This window comes from Artemia sp. Qi Xiang Cuo, chromosome 11 (assembly GCF_049724085.1).
Source record: "Artemia sp. Qi Xiang Cuo chromosome 11, ASM4972408v1, whole genome shotgun sequence".
Classification (NCBI taxonomy): domain Eukaryota; kingdom Metazoa; phylum Arthropoda; class Branchiopoda; order Anostraca; family Artemiidae; genus Artemia; species Artemia sp. Qi Xiang Cuo.
In genome coordinates this window covers 47,059,352-47,082,811 of record NC_142804.1, presented here as the reverse complement: position 1 = coordinate 47,082,811, position 23,460 = coordinate 47,059,352, and the positions used below count along the sequence as shown (strand labels likewise).

General features: G+C 35.3%; 1 protein-coding gene across 4 annotated transcripts in view; it reads left to right on the top strand.

Annotated features, from left to right (window-relative positions):
* The first annotated feature begins 1,076 nt into the window (after positions 1 to 1,076).
* LOC148947052 (leucine-rich repeat protein soc-2 homolog) overlaps positions 1,077 to 23,460 on the top strand; it is a 75,355-nt gene continuing 52,971 nt past the window's right edge. For 2 of the 4 annotated variants that reach the window (XM_089097242.1, XM_089097241.1), the window contains exon 1: positions 1,077 to 1,145. The gene's annotated coding sequence lies outside the window, so the exon portion shown is untranslated. Of the gene's footprint in view, positions 1,146 to 1,266; positions 1,458 to 8,667; positions 8,851 to 23,460 lie in introns of those variants that run through there. The other 2 variants (XM_089097240.1, XM_089097239.1) reach the window with 2 other exon arrangements.

Genomic DNA, 23,460 nt, shown 5'->3' with positions numbered 1-23,460 from the left:
GGGAAGGGGGATTTTAAAACCCTCTTCCCGTGATATAACGTGTCCTCTGAAGTCAATTCTGAAACTTGTAGCTCTCTATCTTTTAGTTCTTTTTATATATTTAAAAGATTATAAATAAATATTTTTGAAATTTTGAGTTAGGGTGGAAGTGGGATTTTAAAAAACTCTTCACATGATATAATGTGCCCTCTGAAGTCGATTCTGATGTTTTTAGCACTATCTCTATTAATGCTTCCTAAACATCTTCCTATGACATAATTTGTCATCTAAAAAGGATTAGGTTATTTTTACTGATCTCTCTTGTGAAATCCTTTCCCTAATTAATACAGTTTAAATGGTCTTATCAACAGAGTCGTTTGGCATGTGCCTGCTACCCTTAAGGGTAAGGGTGTCTGATAAGGCAAGTCTGACATCACAACTAACCGGGTTTCATATACCATAAAGAAAGTCAGCATGGGTTGAAAATTAAATGGCTAAGGATTTAAATAGGATTTTGGAATATATTTTAATGAACAAGGTTAAAAGCAGAAGTTGTGTAAGGTAAGCAGTGATTTATATTTATGATAGTAATATAGGATGAAATATGAGTTAAAAACAACTAGTAATGTGCAGTAATTTACCATTATATAGAGGGGGGATGAGTGGAGGTAGGTACTTCAAAGTACCTTCCCGGGACAAACCTTAGCATGTACATCCATCCCTGAAAGTTTCATTTTCCTAACCCAACTCCTTTCCAAGATAGCCAAAAGTAACTAAAGTAGAATTTTACCCGATTTTCTTATAAGGTTGCTGTTCAGATTTACCAAGCAGATCTCCATAATATATATATCCCATAAGTCTCAATAGATTCAATAATCCATAGATTCCATAAAATATAAATTCCATACTTCTTCCATAAAACTTCGAAGTGTAGTATTCAGTCCATTCTTCCTTGGAAGGGCTTGCAAGGGGTTTCCACAGTTAATAGCATTAATAGCATCACCTGCTCGACTAATTTGGCTAGAAAACAGCAAATGTCACTATATTGGTTTGGCAGCTGTCAACCATTATTAGTTGCAACTACATCAGCAACAAGCCTTAAATTAAGGATTTTGTGTTTTAAAGAAATGAACTGATTGCATTCTCTGCCTGACTGAATTTATGACGTAAAATTTGGTTTCACTGTTCATTTGTGTGTAGAAAATAAGATAGGCTAAATGTGAGCTTTTTTAGATGGCCTAGCAAGTCTGACTAGACTAAGGTGTTATCATAGGCTACCTTCATCTAGCCGTGTGCATGTGTGTCTCCTAAAATTAAGACAAACTGCTAATGTAGCCTATTAAAATAGCCTGTACGGTACATCCAACTGATTAAGACTAAAATCCAACTTGAATTTGGGAAGTCATCTTGTCAAGACCCACAGCCTAAGGGAAGTAGGCCTAGAATTTTGGGCCAGAACTTGGTGACATTCTATTTGGGTAAGGTTTATATTAGCAGACCATTCAGTTAGCTAAGAAATATAGTCAGAATTGCACCCTGAATCCGAATGTAACATTCATTTGCATCAGAAATAAACTTTACCCCATTGTTAGGTAGGCTATATAGACCAATTCATGGTAAGCTATTTACTTGAACATTAGTAGGGGGGGGGGGGAATAAAGGTCAAACTTACCTCTATATTCAGAATTGCATCTGGAATCTGAATTTAACATTCATTTCCATTAGAAATGAACTTCAGCCCCATCCCTAAATATGCAAATGGTAAAATTCTAGTTTAGTCCTACCTACTTTTTTCTATCTTGGAAAGGGGTTAGGTTAGGGAAATTAAACTTTCAGGGATGGGTCTACAGACTACTGTATGTCCTAGGAAAGTATTTTGAAGCACCTATGTCTACTTTTTCTCCCTCTAGAGGGCAGCAACCTTTGATGACCTTTAAAAATTTTTGTTTATAAAAGTGAAACCTTGCAAAATCAATATTCTGCTTAAATAAAGTAAAAAAATATTGTTTTCACCTTCACAACTTTGCTCAATCCCAATTTATGAGGGTTCAAAACTCTGCAAATAGGCCTACATTTCCTAAATTTAGAAAAAAAATTGATATGGCTTAAAATTGTACTCAAAATAACAGATATTGCATTTCAGGACTAAAAGCAGAGCCAAAGAAACTGATTACTGAAAATTAAGGTAAAATGTTGTTTTGTCAAAATTCCAAAAGGTACAGACATGACAAGTAGGCAAATTACTATGACTTAAAATCAGAAGAGGGTTAACATGGAAGCTTGGCAATATCTTCCCAGTTTGGCCCTGGATTCATTACTGAAAATTTCCTAACCTCCAATAACATTTTCTCTAGTGACACAATGGAAGCCATGTGAACACAGTAATTTGTAGTTCTGGTATATTGTGATGCTGTTACAAACGAGACAAAAGATTTTCTTCCATAAATTTTGAATTCATAAAATGTTTTTATGAACAGCAAAAGAACTTATTTTTCATAAAATTATCATCATTATCATTTCTACTTATCCTCACAACAGTAAAATCATGAGGTCTTAATAATGAGCTCGTAATAATTTGTCAACCAAACTTAATGCAACTTAAAAATTAAAATGCAAGCCCAAAACATATCTTCAACACACTAAACCAAAACACACCAAACTTCCATGCTCCCATGTTACAAAGAGGAACCAAATCAAAACTCTCTCAAAAATATGCGTCCTACACAGACTATTTTGAAACAATGCAAATATACATTTCATATAGTTATGCAAAGAATACTTCTATGTCTAATGTTGTATCCTTCAACATAATTTTTCCTTTATTTCCTAGTGTTGTTTTTGTGATTATAATTGCCTATTGTTGTCTTCTGTGTTTTTTCTTTAATCTATACTTCAGTCGGAAACAGTCAGGATTGACATTTAAGAAACACAACGTCATCTGGTTTAGACACATAACTAAATCTTATTCTTAGTTGAAAAATAAGTTCCTCGATATTACCTCAACTCCGGCAGTACTGAAGTTTGATCATGTAAGTCTGAAGAAACGAAGGGAAGATTCCTATCAACAGGCATTATTTGTTTTTAAAATCTGAGACTTAGAGGCTAGAAATTAAGTTGGTATATGTTTTGACTTAAACAAAAAACAACTAATTTTGTCCTCTTTGATTCTGAAGGTTAGAGAAATTTGGAAATGAATATAAAATTTTTTTTGCATTTTTAAACGTAAGATAACAAGATAGAAGAACAAGAATGATATTTTTTCCCTCCATATTGTTATCATGTTTGCAACGGCAGCTGCAACCTAGTAAAGAGTAAACTACAACCCATAGTAATCAAAAGTTTAAAAACGTGTTCTCGAAAAAACTGTCCAGTGAAAAAAAATTTACATTTGACAATGAATCAGGAATGGTAACTATTGTTTCGGTTAATCTTAGAAGTAAAAGTTTATTGCGAAAACAAAGTTACAGTGATTTCGAAAAAGAGCCTGAAACCCCTTGAAAATGGCGTCAAATCGAAATAAAAAGTGCACCATTGGAATCAGCATGGTTGAAAACCTTTTTTACAACAATTACAGTCCCACACCTTGAACACGCAGGAAAATTACTTTTTTGCGTGGGTAGCACTGATCTGTCTCCTTTTTTTTCTTTCTTTTTTTTCGAGAAGGGCTAGGGGGTGGCTAGAGCATCATAGAGAGATGTCTAATAGCTCATTAGAAAGGGAATTGAATTTTTAAGCGCCCTTTCTAAGCGACCAAAAATATTGGAGGGCGAATAGCTCTTCCCAAGATAGGGTAAAATTCTGCTTTAGCTACTTTTAGCTATCTTGGAAAGGGGTTAGGTTAGGAAAATGAAACTTTTAGGGATGGGTTTACAGGCTAAATATGTCCTGGGAAGGTATTTTGAAGCACCTACCTCCACTCCTTCTCCCTCTAGAGGGTGCTGATCTTTAAAAATATGTGTGTTCTAAAAGTGAAACCTTGCAAAATAAATCTTCTGCTGAAAACAAAGTTGTTTTCAGCTTCACAATTTTTCTTAATCCTACTAAAAAAACAGGAATTGCATTTTCAGAACTAAAGCCAGAGAAAAAGAAATTGATAACTGAAAATTAAGGTAAAATGTTTTTTGTCAAAATTTAAATAGGTAGAGGGAGAGGGAGTGGAGGTAGGTACTTCAAAATACCTTCCCATGACATACTTTAGCCTGTAGTCCCATCTCTGAAAGTTTCATTTTTCTAACCTAACCCCTTTCCAAGATAGCCAAAAGTAACTAAAGTAGAATTTTACCATGCAAATATATAGGCCTACCCTGAATTAGTATATATAGGGTTGGAGGTAACATTGATTTCTGATGCAAATGAATGTTAAATTTGGATTTAGGATGCAATTCTTACAATAGAGGTAAGCTTGTTTCTTAGCTAGCCTACCTGAATAGTCCATTAGTATAAACATTACCCTTTTATTCTATGCCCTCTTCTAAAGGAAAAAAGTAAAATTCTTAGTAAAATGGGATATTAGCAGTTCCACTGAAGCAGTGGCGGATCCAGGGAGGGGCAAGGGGGGCGGTGCCGCCCCCACCTAGTATAGTCTAAAGTAGTGTAATTTACTTAATTAACTCAAATTTTTGTTAATTAAACTTACTCCTAATGCAGTTTATCAGATCAATCTATTTTGTGCCCCCCCCCTAAATTTCTTTTTTGGATCAATCCATTTTGCCCCCCCCCTAAAAAAGTCCTAGATCCACCCCTGGGCTGAAGGAAACATGCTAATAAAATGAAACTATAAAGCTATTTCCAAATTTTGTATTTATGTTTCCAACAGTCTACCCTTCCCCTCTTCCTCATGGTCCCAGATATAGCACTAAATAATATATTTTCTCTGTTGTTTTGCATCTCTCAATACATGATTTTCTTTGTGCACAGGCACCTAGTTGTATTCTAGATTGTCAAAAGTATTATGCCTATCTGATTGCATACAAATCTGAGGATGACTGGCATTTACCTCCCTACCCCCTAAAAAAAACACAGAAAATACCCCCTATGGAAAATAAGGCTTCCCAAATTTGAGAATTTAATTTGATTTTTTTTTTTTATTTCTGTAGGGGGGAACAAATATTGGTACTTGTGTATTATGCACCACTCACTCAAATTTACACTGTGTAAAATTCAAGAACACGCTGTTTTTTTGTTAGTTTCTTTGTTACCTTAGAAATAAATTTGGGCTATAGATTTGCACATTAGGGGGGGGGGTGTAAAGTATAGCAGGTCTGCTTCAAAATGTGTTTGGTATAATTGTTCTGCATATTAGATAGATGGATAGATAAGTGTCTTTTAAAGCCAAATATACAGCCTTGAACACAGTAGACTAACATAAATGAAAGGCACAAATAACATAAACTTTGATCAGCAATCAGAGGCAATGCTATAGCATTGCCTATAGTAAAGGCCATATGGCTTTAATGTTTTATTATTTTTATTTATTTATTTTTTTCCCAGAGGCTTTTCAGATGGAAGGGGTCACTGTAAAAACTTCAAAAAGGGCTCATTCAATTGGAAATCAAGAGTTCTAGTGCCCTTTTTAAGGGTCAGAAGTGATTGGAAGGCAATTTTGAGATACCCATTTTGTTCTACATAGTGGATTTCCTGAAAGAAATTATGTTCTTGAGGAGGACACTCCCCCCCACAGCTCTCAGGGCAAGGGTTGTAAGTTATGCCCTGGGGGCATATAAGCTTTTTATAGAAAGTTTTGTCATAGAAACTTCAAAAAGGGCGCATTTGATTGGAAATTCAAAGGGCTAGTGCCTTTTTTAATAGTCAAAAGTGATTGGAGGGCAACTAACCCCCTCTCATGCCCACTTTTTCCTCAAACACATCCAATCAAAATTTTGAGATAGTCATTTTGTTCATTGTGGTTGAAAATTCTGGAAATCAGGTCTTTGAGGATGACACCCCCCCACAGCCCTCAGGGCAAGGGTAGTAAGTTATGCCCTGGGGGCATATAAGGTTTTTATAGAAAGTGTTGTTGTAGAAACTTCAAAAAAGGCTCATTCAATTGGAAATTTAAATGGCTAGTGCCCTTTTTAATAGTGAAAAGTGATTAGAAGGCAACTAACACCCCTTCCACACCAACCATTTCCCCAAACACATCCAATCAAAATTTTGAGATAGCTATTTTGTTCAACCTAGTTGAAAGTTCAGGAAATTATATCTTTGAGTATGACTCTCCCCCCCCCCAAGGTCTTCAGGACATGGGTTATAAGTTATGCCCTTGGGGCATATATGGTTCTTATGGAAAGTGCTTGTATAAACTTCAGAGAGGGCTCATTTGATTAGAAATTGAAAGTTCTAGTTCACTTTTTAAGCTTCAAAAGATATTGGAGGGTAACCAGTCCCTCTCCCCCCCCATGCCTTTTTTTCCCAAATGCATCCAGTAAAAATTTTGAGATAGATATTTTGTTATAAATAGTTCAAAGATCATATAACAAAAACTCTAGTGTCAACACCCCCCCCTCCCAGGGCTTGGGGGCAAACATTGTAAGTTATATGCTGGGGGTATATGTGGTTCTTATGGAAGGGATGCTTGTATAAACTTAAAAGAGGGCTAATTTGATTGGAAATTGAAAGTTGTATTGAGAATTAAAATTACAAATTGAAGATTGGAAATTAATGCAAATAAACATACAATAGATATTAATGTAAATGAATAAATAGGCCTAAATCTTAAAATGAGTGAAATTTAAATTGAATGTATAAATCAAGCTTGAAACAAACAAAATCACTACAAACAAGAGTTTGGGTATCACCTCCTTCTCTCACTGTAAAAGTTTAAAACCTACTGCATCATTGATGCTTACTGAAAACCATATGCGTCTTGAACAGTCTTGGAAAGTATAAATAACATCAAATTGAATATTTGATATATAATGATATTATTTGTTCAAAGGTCCATCAGTTCAAGAATTTATTTCACTCTAATTTTATTTTTATTTTCAATGCTGTAAGAGCTGGAAAAGAAAATATTTGTAATATAATTCGTTTTCAGTGAAGTGCCAGTAATGCAATAAGTTTTTGGTTTTTATTTACAGTTAAGGAAGGGGGCAGTATCCAAACTCTTGTTTTTAGTGAAACTATATTTGTCTTGAACAACTTTAGGAAGAACTAATAAGTTAAACTGAATATTTGATGTATAGTGATATTAGTTGCTGAAAGCTCATCAGTTCCAAATTTTATGATAATTTTAATGTTTATTTTCAATTTTAAGCACAAAAAAAACTATTCGTAATAAAATTGGTCTTCAATGAATTATGAATAACGCATTAGGCTTTAGACTAACATAGTGAAAGAAGGAGGCCAATCCCAGGCCTTTGCTTGTAGGGATTTTTATTCTTTTCGAGTTTGATGTGCGTACTTTATGAATTTTTCCCTCGTTTTAAGATTTATTTGTTCATTAACATTAGTATCTATTGTATCTTGGTTTGCATTGATGGTTTATTGAATTTCTGTTCGTTTTAAGTTTCATTTATACTTCAATAGAAAACTATTTTTTTTTGTTTTTAAGCTTGATTTTTATATTAAATCTAGGAATTAATTGCTTTAAGATCTATTTATTAATTTATGTTATTAATTGTTGAATGTTTTTTCCTATGATTGTTTATTTAATTTCTGCTTGTTTTGGGTTTCATTTATTCTTTAATAGTAATTTCTGGTTGTTTTGAGTTTTAATTTTAACAGGTATTTGTATCTGCTGAGCTTGAGTTTAAAATGACCTTTACTTTTCTTTGAAAAACTTATTTTTTAGAAGTTTTTTCAAAATTAATCATCATAAAACAGTTAAATGAAACACTACATTAACCTAATAATAGTACTTAATACTACCCCCCCCCCTATATGTGCAAATATATAGCCCAAATTACATATTTCCCATATATTCTGTCACTTGTCTTTGTCATATCTTGCACTAAGCTGAAATAAAAAAAAAAAAAAAAAAACTAACAAAGAAACCAGTTTGTTCTTGAGTTTTACACAGTGTAAACTTGACTGAGTGGCCCATAAAACACAAGTACCAAAACTCCTTCCCCCTATTGAAATTAGAAAAATGAAGCTCAAATAAAATTCTCAAGTTTGGAAAGCCTTCTTTTCCAGGGGGGATAAAGTATTTGGACAGTTTGAAGTCAGAAAACAATTGCTGATCAAAGTTTATGTTATTTGTGCCTTCCATATATGTTATTTTACAGTGTTCATGGCCATATATTTGGCTTTAAAATACATTTAGTGTATCTATCTATCTATCTAATATACAGAATAATTGTACCAAACACATTTTGCCTTCCAATATGCAAATATATAACCCAAATTTATTTCTAAAATAACAAAGAAACTAACAAAAAAATCAGCATGTTCTCAAATTTTACAAAGAGTAAACTTGAGTAAGTGGCACATAATACACAAGTACCAATATTCCTTCCCCCTACAGAAAAATACTCAAATTTGGAAAGCCTTATTCTCCATTGGGGGAGGGTATTTTTTGTGGGGGGGGATTTTCCATGGGGGGGGGGTATTTTCTGGGAGGGTAAATGCCTAGAACCAAGTTTGAGATTGGTTGGATAAAAACATGATTTGAAATGTGAATTAAGCCTTGTGTGTGCTGTAACCTAGATCTATTTCTGGAATTTCCCAGTTTATTATCTTGCATAGGTTTGTCTATCAAGTTCATCATAAGTTACTCCCTTCAGGGAAGGAAGGAATAGAAGAATAGGTATAATTCTGGTCTATTGGCTCTTCTGAAAGAAAGAATATAATAACAATAAGAAACAGCACCAGCAACATTTTCTACAGAAGGTTGAACACCACTTTATCTTGCTGGAAATGCAATTTAAGGTAATTTAAGACAAAGTTTTGAAGCTCTAAACTCTTACTTCTTCCATATTTTTAAGGATTAAGACAGGTAGGCTAGATACCTGTCTTAACTTTAGAAAACATCATGTTTTTATTTAATTTGGCTTTGAGTCTGCTTTTCTTTAACTCTGGGTTTAGAAGAAAAAAATTCTAATTATTTGGGCAGATTTTTTTTTTCTAACTTTAAGACAAAATCTTTCAAATTCTTTGAAACTTAGTAAATCAGGATTCAGCAAAGTCGTGAGGCACTAAACACTTTCCTTGGGCTTTGTATATGCTTTAGGATTACCCTTGGAAGCTCAATTTTTATGATACATAATTTCTGCAAGTTCATCAAAGGTCAGTGCCCTTTGGAGAGAGAAGAGATAGATACTTTAGAAGATCTTCTCAGGGCATAATTTAGAGCTTGAAAACCTTTCTCAAAGTGTGTTTACCTTATTCAACCACTTTTCTAGATGTCATAAAGCACTTACAACAAAATTTTTACTCTGTAATACCAACAAAATTTATATTAGCTATTTTCTGCATTTCTTATATATATATATATATATATATATATATATATATATATATATATATATATATATATATATATATATATATATATATATATATATATATATATATATATATATATATATATATATATATATATATATATATATGTATCAATATGGGCTTTTGAGAATGAGGAGAGTAAATATGCATGATTACTTTAAATTAGATTATTGGAATTTTTAGGGTTTCCTTCAAATACAGCCTTGTCCTAACAATTTTCATTTTTTGTATATGTTACTCGCAATGTATCTTTTTTTTAATAGGTGCATCTATATTTAAAATGTTTGTTATACACCAATAACTCACTTTGAATCAGGGTTATGTTCCAAAAAACACAATGTAAATTGAAATGAAAGTGAATTAAGATTTTCTGTAGCAAACCATGGAAAGCATTGAAGATAGGTTACAGGGTTACAAACATACTACTTTTTAAAAAGAAAATTGAAAATGATATAAAATGTTATTACAAACATATCAAAAACCAAAAAAAATGTAATTAAAACAAAATAAACTACTGTATTCAATTAATTTATGAAAAATAAAATAAAACGTAATCACATTCTGATGAATCAATAATGGGTGTTGTTGTAAGTTGGCTTTCTTTCACAGAAAAATTGGTCCAATGTGTGCTGAACAGTTTTTTTTTTTTTTAATGTAAAAATAAATTTTCTTATAGCAATTGATATTTATATCTACTGCCTGGGACACTTTAAAAATCCATCCACTGTCAGTATTGTTTAAAAAAAACACACAAATCAGTATCAATAAGAAATAAAGCTCAAAACAAGCAGAAATTACAATAGATAGCCAGATCAAACTCAAAACAAGCAGAAATTAACAACATGAGTAGGGCTGATAACCCCCCCCCCCCCCTACCTGCTCAAGACTAGAACATAATTTGCACTTTACTGAAAAAAAAATAATAACCATGGATTGTCAGTTTAATTGATATATACTGATATTTATTCCTTAAAGTTTTGATAATTTTTTATTTATGAAAGTAAAAAAGTGGAAACATTTAAAACACACTTTGTTTTCAATAAAGCAAAAATAATGTTCTGGTTTTGAGAAGGTGTTTTTTTAATCTTTTTTTTTTTTTTTTTTTTTACACAGTCTTTTTCATTATAAGAAAAATAATATTTTAGATCTTTTCAGTTTTTTTTCTAAGAATCCATAGTTTGAGTTGCTATTTGTATATTGGAGAAACTTTTTCAACAATTTCTTTTCCTGACACAAACAGTTTTTTTAATTGAATTTTATAACTCCTGAAGTTGACCTGAAAAAGAAGACTTATTATCATTCCCAAAAGATTCTATCTATGCTCTTTGACAACCTTGATACACTTAATTCTTTTTACTTATTTAAATTGTAAGAGCAGAAGTAGAAATGGTAGTGGCCCCAAAAGTTTCAACTAAATACCGCCAGTTGTTGTTGATTTATTGCTGAGGTATCTTATTGGCAACCATAAACACAATGCTTTTTGATTTAGTTTGAAGCAAAATTTAGTTTTAAAGCATAATGGGCCAACTGCATAATTGTGGGGGGTTGACATGCCCAATATCCTTAAAGAAATTGTTGCTGGACTGTTCTTCTATGCTTAGCAAAATGACTGTCTCAAAATTTTGACTGGATGTGTTTGAAAAATGAATAAGTTTAAGAGAAGGACTACTTGCCCTTCTATCTATTTTAACTCTTAAAAAGGACACCAGAACTTCAAATTTTGAATCAAATTAGCTCCTTTAAAAGCTTCAATGATGTTTTTAGCTATTATAAGGTGATGCTGCAATAATATTGCTCATATGCCCTTTTGAATACCTGCATGCATAAAATTCTTTGCGTTTTATTGTGACTCCCCCTAAACTTTCTCTAAAAGTCTCACCTTAATACCCTTAGCATCATTAGCTATAGCAGCTGCAGCTGTAATATTAAAAGTATACACACAGGGCCTTCTAGATAGTCCCAAATCCCACACTAGTTGCCCATTAGTGTCTAACTTAATAACATAAGTTCATCATCAGATACTGCTTTGTCATCTTTTGAAAGTCCACATGCTCATAGTTTGTTTTGATTTAGTTTAACATATTCCTTGAATTTTTAATATTCTAATTTCTAAAAATCTAAAATTCTTAATTTCAAAAATTTCTGATATTCCTAAGTATTCCTTAAAAGCTTCACCTTAATACCCTTAGATTTTGCAGTAGCAATAATTGTAGCAGCATTAGTAGCAGTGTGTGCATAGCAGCTTTGGTTTCTTCAACATCCCCTTCAACTCACTGTGAAAGTTTTAGCTTAATATCATCAACCATTCCTGAAGCATTTCTGATGCCTCTGCTTGACAACCTTTGTGGGCATAGTGTGTTTTGAACTAGTTCCATACAGATTCTATATATCCCAAAATTTGTGCCTTAAAATCCTTAGTTTTAATAGTAGTAGTAGTAGCAATAGAATTAATTGTAGTTGTCTAAGCTTTTATGGCAGTAGTAGTAATAGTAACAGTTGTAGTAGTATGAGTAGAATCAGTAACATTAAGATGCAAATATTTTCCTTTGGTTTCTTCAACATCCCTCACAACAAGCCCTACTAGTTTTAACTTCACACACCAAACTGGTCCTAAGATATTGCTGTTACATCCTTTTGACAACCTACATACATATGGCATGTTGTGATTCAGTTCACCTTCCCCTCAAAATCTCTTGAAAATTTTATCTTTGTACCTTTAGGCATAGATGTAATAGTATTCACAGCATTAATATTGATATAACTAGTAATAGTATTGAATAGCTGTAGTACTAGTAGCAGCAGTAGCATTAGCATATTACCTTTTGGTCACTAAAATAACTCTTTCATCAAGTCCTAGAAGTTTTAACCTAATAGAGTAAGTTATTTTTATGACAATGCGGATATGTCCTTTTGATAACCAATATCTTCATACACTTCTTGAAATTTTCTTCTCAAAGCTCTTAACCTTACAAGTAGTTGCAGTAGAAGTAGTAGTAGTAAATGTAGGAGTAACAGTAGTATAGTGTGCAAGACATAAGTTACCCTACAGTAAGTTACCACTGGGTAACTTACCCAATCATTGTAAGTTTTAGGTCAAACTTACTGGTAAGTTTCATAAATAGTAAGTTTTTAGTTTTTGATGAACAAAAATGTTCTCAATTGAAACAAATCCATCCCTAAGAGAGTTGCCACTTGAGTAAAATCTATTGTAAAAAAAAAATTATTCATAAGATGCAATGCATGAGTCATACCCCTTTGATCTTGTGCTGATATTGCTCTTTTGAACTACCTCTTGGTCATTTCCTGCCTTAGTAAAAAAAGAAAAAAAGGGGGCTATGCAATGAGTCAGTCAGTCTGAATACATAAGATGTTCATAGCAGAGGTCAATTTAATTCGATGAGCTTTTGACTTTTGACTTGAATTTTTTGACTGGAATCTTTAACTATAGAATAAATAATCAGTGGATTATATATCTGGCTGTAATACAGGTAGTAAGGCCTATTAATAAAAAAAAGTATTCTCATCCAGTTTCTTTTACTCTAGTTTTGATGTTACTCTAGTTTGATTTTTCTTATCGACTTGAACTATTTGTCACCTGGGCCACTCTTATTCGTAACGTCAACAAAACTTGAAATTACTGTCTTTATACCTGTTTTGTTTGATGTAACTAAAATAACCCGAGCGATTTCCTTCAGAATTACACCTACATTCTTTCCTAACATATTTGTGAAGAGCAGGCGACTAAATTATATAGAGTTTAATTCACACCAAGATGCATAAGGCTGTAATTCGATTCCAAGGCCATATCCAGGGGGGTTAGGGGTTTTGGGGCTCCCCCTCCCTGAAACGTTTGTCCGACTCGTCAAAACTTAACAAAAATGCATCTAACAACCTTTTTTACGCTTTTTTAAGCTTTTTGTAATGGTCCCTAGAAAATATACCCCCCCCCACAAAAATCATAGATACTGCCCTGCTTAAGTGCCATCTTTATTCCCACAATTTCTATATAACTCAATTTTTTTTATTGTTGTCTTGATGAAATAGCGCCCACCACCAAAATCTGCTTTCCTGCATCTTATTTTTGGTCACAACTATCTTTCCCTTTCTCAAAAAACGAAAATAGTTTTTTTTTTTATTCAATTAGTTCCCATATCTTGAAAAACTTATATTATATAAAAAAGAAACCTTGAAATGATTGTTTTTTTTTTATTTTGTCACTCTCAAGTAAAAATTAGAATTAGTATCATACTACAAAGGCGTATCCAGGGAGAGGGTTAAGACGCATTGCAATGGTGACACAGTAGCAACTAGCGCCGAAACAAATCTTTCCCATCATCCCACTAGATTCTAAATTATTTCTGGATGAAGCATTGTTATAAGGAGGTTTCCAAAAAATCAAATTGAATCTTTTCTTTGGAATCTTGGTTTTCAGATGAATACTTGTGCTGGCTTTTGCTTATGTTTTGACTTTTTATCTTATTTTACAATTTTAGTCAAGTCTGCCTCAATGTCTTTAGTTGTTTTTCATGCTCTGTATCCATCCATCACTGCATATGTTTATCAAATTCTTTTTATGATTTATTGCATTTGTGAGTATTGGGTAAAAAAAACGCACATTTGATGTTTGATTTGTTAAACTGCTATTGTTCCAAGCTTTTATTCTGCTTGGTGCAAGGTAGCTTAGAAAAGTTTTCCTTTTTGTTGTTTTTGTTACTTATTTTTTCGTCTATAAAGGCTATACAATTAAGGTATCAAAAAAGAAGATTTGGTATATAGGATTTTATGAATATAAAATTATTGGAGTTTTTTCTTAAAGGTAAGATTACATGGTGGGTAAAACCAAGAGATTTTGAATAAATTACAGAATTTAGCACATGGATTCAAGCCAGAAAAAAGTAGTAATGAGCAAAATGCTGTGTTTTTCCAAACGATTACCTATTCAACAACATATTCTAATGTTTCCAGTAGGGTTTCCACATACCCTGAACTTTCGGGGATTTTCCCGAAAATCTATGTATCCCCCAAAAAAATTGTTTCCCCAAACTTTTCACAAAATCACCCAATCATGGTGTCACTCCTAGTGACTATCCATAGCAAATATTACTCTAAATACCATAATTTTTCACTACTCTCTTGTTTGTTAATTTTCGTCTCCTGTGTTACTTTGCATAAAAACAGGGATCGGCCACAGTCACTTTTTGTCAGTTTTTTTGGGACCTGTCACTTTTTGTCACTATTTCTGTCATTTTGTCACTAAAGTCACTTTTTTTGACGTTTTGGACCTAATTTTTTTGGTGAAACAGTATGTTATAGTTGACTGTCGACTGTGGCATAATTCATAAAAAAGGTAAGTCCAGGGATTGGCTGCAGTCACTTTTTGTCACTTTTTTTGGGGACCTGTCACTTTTTGTCACTATTTCTGTCATTTTGTCACTAAAGTCACTTTTTTCAACGTTTCGGACCTAATTTTTTTGGTGAAACAGTATGTTATAGTTGACTGTCGACTGTGGCATAATTCATAAAAAAGGTAAGTCTTTTTTTTTGATAGTTTGAACTGTATTTCAAGACGGACAATGTATATGGCTGTGATAGACGTGGTTAGTGTCTAGGTGTTAATATCTAGGCTTTTGCAGATAAGATGATGGATTGAATTAGTTCTACCGTACCATAACTGCCTATGGTTCTTTTCAGGTCCTTGGTTTACTTAGCATCCTTTATTGTCTGGTTGCTTAGCAAATGGACAGTTAGGCCGAGATTCCTTCTGTATGTTTTCAGTGTTAGCCAGTTTCTTTGATTTTAGACCATTTCCTGTTAAAGGCATGCATGCCCACAGGTCTGACGACGTCAAAATGTAAGATTAAATTTGTGTTTTCATTGGTTTTGTCAGTTTGTATTTGTATCAGCTTTATATGTTTTCGAATTCTGTCCTAAAAACCCATTCTTATTTCAGGTTGCTGTAAAATAATAGGCAAGACAAAATTTTTGGAGAGCTAGCTCTGTAGGGAAGACGGTGCTGGGCATAAAGTGGAAGAGTGGCGCAAAAAAGGGAGTGATAGCTCGTTCTATTGTAAAGTTTGTAAAAAGACACTCAGCTGCCAGAAAGGGCTCCAGGCCTTTCTTCAACATGCAGCCGCATAAGATCACAAGAAGAATGCTTCTGTCATGTTAAACCAGCGTCAGTTGAGAATCGCTGCATCAGCTCCAACTGGAAACCACCCAAACTCACAGAGTGACAATAGCTTACCATAAAAGAATCTGGAAATGCTCCGCGCGCAGAATGCAGCGTCAAGGGTGGAGATAGTTTGGGTTTTAAAGACTATTGCTAGTTCTTTTGCTGCGGCTTCATGTGATCATATTGCCGAGGTGCTCCGAACAATGTTCCCTGATGGTATACCAGAAGGCTTGTCGTTAAATGCTAAAAAAATGACATGCTTGTTGACGGAGGCTATTTATCCGGACTTTTGAGAAATTCTAGTCGAAGACATCGAGAAATCTGACTTTGTGCTGGAATATGATGAAACAACGAACAATGTTGGGGTAGAGGAGCTCCAAATAAGAGTTTGATACTGGTCGAAAGAGCAGAAACAAGTGGCTAGTCGGCATCTTCGGACATATTATATGGGACATGCAACCAGTGAAGATCTGAGTAAGAAAATCCTGCAGTGTTGAATATGAAGAATTTTCACTTGAGAGATTGCTGATGCTTGCAAGTGATGACTCAGCTGTCAATAAGAAAGTGTGGTGCATCGTAGACTCAGATAAGAGAAAAGGGTATTCAAAAGGCCTATTGAACAAGGGAACCTTCACATTCATGCAGTGCATAATGCATTCCTGAAAGGGCTGCAAAAACTCGGGGAGGAATGCTCTGATATGATCATCGCTGTATACCACTTTTTCACGGGAAAGCCAGCTCGTTCTGACGATTTCAACCAGCGCCAACGGAAAGTTAAAGTTCCTCAGCGTAAGTTTAGGAAGCACGTCCCCACGAGATGGCTCACTATAGGGGAAGCAGCAAACCGCTTGATGTAACAGTGGCCTGCATTGATAGAATATTTCCTAGAATTCATGCCAAAGAAAAATTGTCTGGAGTACCTGATTTCAAATGCAAAATATTTGAAAATTGTAAAATGGCTAAAAAGCAAACAATGAAAGCCGAAATTGAGTTTATTGTAAGCTCTACAGCAACTTTCACCGCTTTTACCGGTGTATTTCAACGACAGTAGCCATTAATTCTTCTGGTACACTTTGAGCTGAGACGTTTATGCACAGTTCTTTTGGGGCAGATTCCGCCAGCTGATGATCAATCTCCAGATCCTCGGTGGTTTTGAAGGCTTAGTTAGTATTGTATATGTTTACCTACAGCACCCCTTGTGCAATGAAAGGGTTCTGGCTGCCCTGGATTCGTTATTCTGAAAGACAAGGATTTTTTTTTTCCTGAGAATTAAAAAGCATATTAAGCTGCTGTACAGTACTTGCTGAAAAAATGCCCTGTGAACAACGAGTTTTTCCGAAGCCTTGCCTGCCTAAGCCCTTCCAGTCCAGATTGCCAAAGAACGAGTTGCAGTGATATCTTCCACACTGCGAGAGAACTTCCATTTGAGACGGACATCCAGCAAGTCCAGGAAGAATGGTTGTTATTACAGTCAAATCCTGTGTCGCCACCCACGGAGAGTACTCGAATCGAAAGCTATATTCAAAAGTTCCCTGGAACTGAAGACGCCATCTGGTGAAACCAAATATCAGACCTTAGGTCGGATTGTCCGGGCAGCTCTGTCGCTTTGTCATGGAAGTAGACGTAGAGAGAGGATTTTTTTGGTCAGCTCTGCTGATGACTAGCCTTCAAGCTTGTACAGAAGAGCGGACACTGAATGCTAAGGCTTTTGCTGCAGATGCGCTCCGCGACTATGAGAACAGACCAGATCGTGTGCTGATCACAAAGAAGCTGCTTTGTCTGGCTAGATCAGCTATAGCCAGCTACGAACTATTCCTCAATGAACGAAGACAGGAAGAATCAAAGAGAGAGAAGCTTGAAGCTGAGTAGGAAAATGCTGAGATGCAGAACAAAAAATCCAGGAGATGGCGCGGAAGAAGCAGAAAATAGCGGCCACAGTCAGACATTGTACGAAAAAAAAGAGTTGGTTAAGCAGAAGGAAATAGGTGATACCCTTCAGAGAGAGGCAGGGGAACGGTTGAAGAAAGCTGTGGAAGAGAAGGACTTCCTGAACATTGGTCTTGCTCAAAGTATGCTGGAAGCAGCATTAAAAGCTCCCTCCAAGGAAAGGGAAAGAGTAGATGATGTTGAAGCGGTTGAAGTACTTGTTCTGAAGAGAAAATCCGAACTAATTGATCGCCTTTTGAAAAAGTCAAAGAAGTGATGACATAATATCCAGTGGTTGCTTATACCTAGTCGTGGCGGACGCTTGTTTTTCAATAAATCAATTTTCTTTCTTAGTCCCATAATCGAAGTCGCACATTTACCGAAGTTATCGTTTTGTATAAGTAAATAAAATCAGTTGAAGAAAAAAAATAAGGATTTCAGCCTTTCTGTCCGTAACTTCTCGGGCTCTCATAGGCCTGTGATGATCTTACAGTAGTAATTTCGATCCTTGTAATCCATCTGACTATGCTGTGACGGCTTCTGAGCAGTCACTTTTTGTCACTTTTTTGGTGTCCTCAAGTAACTAAAGTCACTTTTTTCGTGCACCTCGTCATGGCCGACCCCTGTAAAAACCAGACCAATACCATTGAAGTATAGATGGTTCTTCTTATGTTCACAAAAGTGTCATTTTCCTGAATTTAGATTAAACTATTTTGAATGCAGTACTCCGAATGCTATTAGATCCTTACATTTACATCATTTGTGGTCAAGACAATCTTGACAAGATTAGCCAAGAATTATACTTCAAGTTTGAAGTTGTTTAATAGAATGTTGAGTTGGATCTCAGGTTTCGAAATTGAAAGAAGGAGAGTTGTTTTGAAAGCCGAATCGGGGTCTTGAATACAGAACTCTGTAGGTACATCTCCAAAATTGGCCCATTTTTAAATCATAGTACTCTGAGACTGCAAAAGCTGTGCAATTTTTATAATTTTTCCCCATGTAAACAAAGTAGGAAATAAACAAATAAAATGATGCGAAAATAATATTGTTTCTTATCAATCTGTCAGAGAAGAGTAAATCTTGCACACTACAGTAGTAGGCTATTAGCAGTTGTGTGCACATATTGCCTTTTGGTGAGATGATCTTCCCCTTTAAGTATTCTATGTACGTTCCAACTTAATACCCCAGTTAAATTCTTGAGACATGCAATTTTTAGTACAAATTTCCTGTCAATAATGTAAATGGAGCAGTGTGGTAGTTGTAGTAGTATAGGTAGCATGCAAATATTGCCTTTTTGATCATCGTCCCTATCATTTCCTGTATTTTCCAAATTAATATGCTCAGCTTTTCTTGTGTTGCGCCCTTTTGACAATCCGTATGCACATAAGATGTTTTGATTTAGTTCAACATTCTCTGAAAGGATCACCTGAATGTGCTTCATCTTCCTGGAAAGTGGAGTTCAAACATCCATACCTTTGTCAATAACATGTAGGCTACTATGTGTAAACAATGATTGAATTGCCTAAATTACAGTCCTTGTCCTTAGGACTGCAGGGAGGTTGACATCCCCAAAGACACAATTACTCATATTTTCAACAATGCTGAACAAAATAGCTCTCTTAACATTTTGAGTGGATATTTTTCGGGGAATGATAGGCTTGGGGAGGGGGGGGGGCTGATTGCCATCATTCACTTTTGACTCTTAAAAAGAGCACTAAAAGTTCCAATCAAATGAGCTGCATGCATTGCTGTGCATGTGTATGTGGTGCGAATACCTGTTCCATAAAAAACTTCATTAGCTGAAGTAGTTACTTGTGTATTTTTGTACCTTCATAGTTCAAAATCAAGAAAAAAAAACATTTGAAGATCCGTATGGAAAGTCGAACAGTCAATTCATCTTGATTCTACCTGTGTCTTTCCAGAAGATAACAATGCCACAGATGATTATTGCTGACCCTCCTGGCTTCATATTTTAAAGAGATTTTAAAGCCATGTGTAAAATAAAACAGGTTAATTTACAGATTAGGTTAATTGTATGGGTGTTTAGAAAAACAAGAATTAACCCTGGGAATCTGTTTTGCTGCCAAGGTCTAAACAAACAATTTATTACCCTCATTATCCAATGCAACTTTGACAAAGCAGTGCAGCACCACTGAGAATCCAAGTGCTTTTCATAACTAGATGCATAGCATGGATACAGGTCATTTCAACTAGATAAACCTCATCAGAATGCATTATTTTTAGCACTCCTTTTGGGAGATATTTTTTTTCCAGAGATGCTGCTCATATCAGCCCAAAATGGATTCCAAAAAAAAAAGAATGGAGGATACTCTTCAAGGGCTGAAAGCAGTGGCGCCAATTCACTAAAATGTAGGGGGGGGGGCGGATTTTTTCGATTTTTTTTTATTAAGATGCTTAAAAAAAACATTGAGCAAACACACCTAAACAGGGGGTAGCGGCGACTTCGCTGCTTGGCAAAATCGTCGAATAATCTATCCAAATCTAGTTTCTTTACCTCCTCTTTTTCAACGGCCTTTATCATGAGATCACTGAGTCTGTTGATTCCCATCATCGATCACAGATAGTCCTTCACACGCACTAAGGCCGAGAAGAATCGTTCATTGCTGGCAGTGGTCACAGGCGAACTAGGAACTAGCTTCATCAGTTTTAGCACTACAGAATAGGCAAACTGGGAGGCTGGTTAAGATTTTGATAGCTCAAAGAAGATCCATTTTTGAAATATCACTTTTTGACAGATGCAGCTTTGCAAGAGAAAGCTGGGATTCTATGGCGACATCGAGAATCCCTTGATAATGACACATAACCCTTTCCAATTTCGAAAGTTCAAGGAAATTGGAACTTGAGGGGTTGAAGGCAGATAAAGCGTTGAACAGAGGCATATTTTGCATGAAACCTTGATCCATCTCACTCGTGAAATGGTCTATTACCTCAAAGTACAGAAGTTTACCAGAGTCTGATTATACTGGCTGACTGATATTGCGTTCACCGGTTGTTGAGTTTCAAAGAAAGTCTTTGAGACAAATGGAAATGGCTTGACTTCTCTTGCTTCGAGCACTAGTTTTTTATTGTGGAGATTTCGATTCCTGGATATTGTGTAAAGCCAAGAATTTGGATATGTTTTTGCTTAAGTTGTTCCATTCGTTATCATTTCTCAGCTTTTGGAATGTCTCATATGGTCCAGAAATGGGTGCAAGTGCCTTATAAGTCAGCAAACTTTTGGATTGAAGTGGCTCTGATAAACAGTTTACAATGACTAATACTTTTTCCATTATGTGCTAAGTTGAGACAAAAGAGGCGAGTTGATTTTGTCCAGTAGTCCTTTTGCTTCACTTGCTATCTCGCCATTGGAACTACCAGAGACTGCAACAGACACAGCAACAATACAATCAAATCTGACCTTCATCTTCGAAATAGAGCGGGCTGCGTAAAACCAGCGAGTCTGGATGGTCCTCTCAAGCTCCAAGACTTTTTGCCTACTAATATGCTGGGATTCCACTAGTAGATTGTGTCAAGTATTGGTGCTTGATATAAATGGGTAAAGTCTTTGCACCACAGAGAAAAATTCCGAAAGTTTTTTTTAGGCAGTCAGTCAAACCAAGTTTAATCTGTGGGTGTGGCAGTGTACATATACTACATGAGGCACCTTCTCCCTAAACTTTGCTTGAACTGCGTTAAATTCCCCGCTCACAACGGATTCCCCGTCATAGCATTGGGCAATACACAGAATCAAATCTACACCAAGCTTTTCTATAGTTTCACAAATTGAGGTGGATAATCTCTCGGCTTCTAATTTGTGCATGTAATAGCAGCCGATTGGTTGCTCCACTACATTTCCATTTGATATGTACCTGAGTAGAATCACTAATTGTTTTTTTCTAGAAACGTCTTTTGTCTTGTTGACAAGAATAGCAAACTAATTAGCTGATTTTACTTCTGAAATAATGTCTTGATGCAAGGCATTTCCTATCAGTGTAATTGCATCGTTTTGATACTGATGACTGCAATAGTGACCCTATTGGCGCTGTAACTTGGCCTTCAGCTTTTGGTTGCCTTTAGACATTTCCTCCATCAATTCAACCAAATTATCCCAGTTTGCAGAGGTTTCTGATTCATCATGATCCCTCAAAGCAAGACCCCGGTAGCCAAGAAAGCAAATAGCACGAAAAATGTGCTTACATGATCTCTATTTTCCTGAACTTCTTGAGATCTGGATTGAATTAATGCATTCGCTATAGCCTAGATCTCGAAGTATCAGTACTAATTGTCTTAAATTCAGTCCATGCTGGTATACAATGCCTATGTCTTTAAGAACCATCACGTTGCTTTAATAGAGCAGAACTGTCTTTGCACTTGCGAAATCCTGACTCACTGAAAGCCCTTTTCCGACAGTTTCTCCGGGCTTTAGAGTCCCCATAGAAAAATGGCAGCAAGCAAAACAAAACACGACATTCAATTTTTGTGATAATACAACCCATTCATAAGTCTTATTCTAATATGCGCTGGATTTCCTTCTATTATAAGTGGAAGCCGGATATCTCAAGAATAGGTTGATCTGGCCTGCCGTCACAAGTTGTAGAAACATCTGAGAAGTTCTTGACTGCTACTGCTACTGGAACCCACAAAGGGTTCAGGGAAGAGACCAAACTTTCATGTTGACCTGAGTCATTTATTGTTCCGCTTGTTTCCAAAAGACTGTCACAGGTGGGGGAATTTATCTCCACTAACCCAACACTTTGAGTGCTGACACTTTTACCAGTTTTCAGTCATAGTTGATGATGTAATTACCCTAAATTGCAGCTTTGAGTAGTTTGAGGATTTATCCTTATGAAGCTCCAGAGTTGATGATTAAAGTTGTTTTCATTTTTTTTTAGTTATCAGCTGCAACTAAATGACGAGTAGCTTCCCAGTTGAGTTTACACTCCCTCGAGGACCACTCAGAATCCAGCCTTTGTTTGAAGATGTCAACAGATTCAGCAGTAGCTGTGTATTCAGAGAGTTTATTCTAACCATTGATGATTCTTGAGGAAAATAATTGAGTGTGGACTCTGAGACTTTCCAAAGAGGCTAGAGACTTTCCAAATTCAAGCTTGGGTTGAACTAGTCGCTTTTACAGAAACTAATGACTTTGGGAGAACAAGTGGAAAGAGTGTGCTTAATCAGCCACAGGGTTGAACTAGCACCAGCAGTAGACTTCTTAGCATGGGAACTGAATTTTAATTTTGTGGTCAATTGTCACAACTGAGAGAAAATGAAAGCAACCAGGATTCATTTCACCAAGGTGAATAACATGGCACTTGGCAACATTGAATTCAAGAAGCCTCAGCCCTGTAACCTAGCAGTCCAAGATTATTTTGTAGAAGGGTCTGATCTTCACATCACAAGGCTGGTCCAAGAAGCTTCAAGTTGTCAGAGTTAAGTGTTAATTTACTGCTGATAGAAAAAGGAGCATCATTGATAAAGATATTAAAGTAGTGTAGCAACAATACTGGAAACACATTAGGAGAACATGATGTCAATGTGGGAGCTGTCAGGAATGAGAAATGATAAATTGAGATACATCCCAGATTTGTTGCAAAAAAAAAAAAAACAACAACAACAACACAATCTACAAGAAGTATAAAAATCAAAATAATTTAAGTAGACTGTTGAACATGAGACTACTCTTTCTAGTGGGAGCTGCCCAACATGGGGTCGGGGCAGTGCTTATGCAAAATGGCATTATTAAAATCTTTACCTGGTAGAGAAAGGAAGTATTGACTGGTTGAAAATTGTTTGCAGCAATGTTAGACATGAAGTACTTACGTGAGCTGAAATTTGTTGTCACCTCTGACCATAATGCACTCCAGACAATATTAGATTGACCAACAGAGAAATTATTGCCAAGATGAGAGCAGTTTCTGCAATACATCACAAAC